Below are 685 nucleotides of genomic sequence, written 5' to 3'. Positions count from 1 at the left end.
GAGAGAGAGAGAGAGAGAGAGAGAGGAGACACCGAGAGAGAGAGAGGAGACACAGAGAGAGAGAGAGAGAGAGAGAGGAGACACACAGAGAGAGAGAGCGGCAACACAGAGAGAGAGAGCGGAGACACAGAGAGAGAGAGAGAGAGAGAGAGAGAGAGAGAGACAGAGAGAGAGAGAGAGAGAGGAGACACAGAGAGAGAGAGAGAGAGAGAGAGAGAGAGAGTGTCTCCGCTCCCTCTCTCAGCGCTCTCTCTCTCTCTCTCTGTGTCTCTGCTCCTCTCTCTCAGCTCTCTCTGAGAGAGAGAGAGAGAGAGAGAGAGAGAGAGCTGAGTGAGAGGGAGATGAGAGAGCAGTCAATGGGAGAGATCCATTCCTCTGGGCACATTACACACTGACCAGGTCTGGCCTCGCCAAGGTAGAGGCACTGAACGCTTAAGGGTCAGTACAGTACGGAAGAAGAGTCTCATTATGTGTGAAAGCACTTGTCATACACAACATAGCGGCTTGAGACGAAGTAATCACTCTATGGCAGAGAGTTTAATGGACTAGAGGCAGATGAGGATAGTTTAATGGACTAGAGGCAGGTGAGGATAGTTTAATGGACTAGAGGCAGGTGGAGATAGTTTAATGGACTAGAGGAAGGTGGAGATAGTTTAATGGACTAGAGGCAGGTGGAGATAGTTTA

Source organism: Salmo salar, chromosome ssa04, assembly GCF_905237065.1.
Source record: "Salmo salar chromosome ssa04, Ssal_v3.1, whole genome shotgun sequence".
NCBI lineage: Eukaryota > Metazoa > Chordata > Actinopteri > Salmoniformes > Salmonidae > Salmo > Salmo salar.
The sequence above is the reverse complement of the archived record's forward strand: the minus strand, read 5'-3'. Positions refer to the sequence as shown.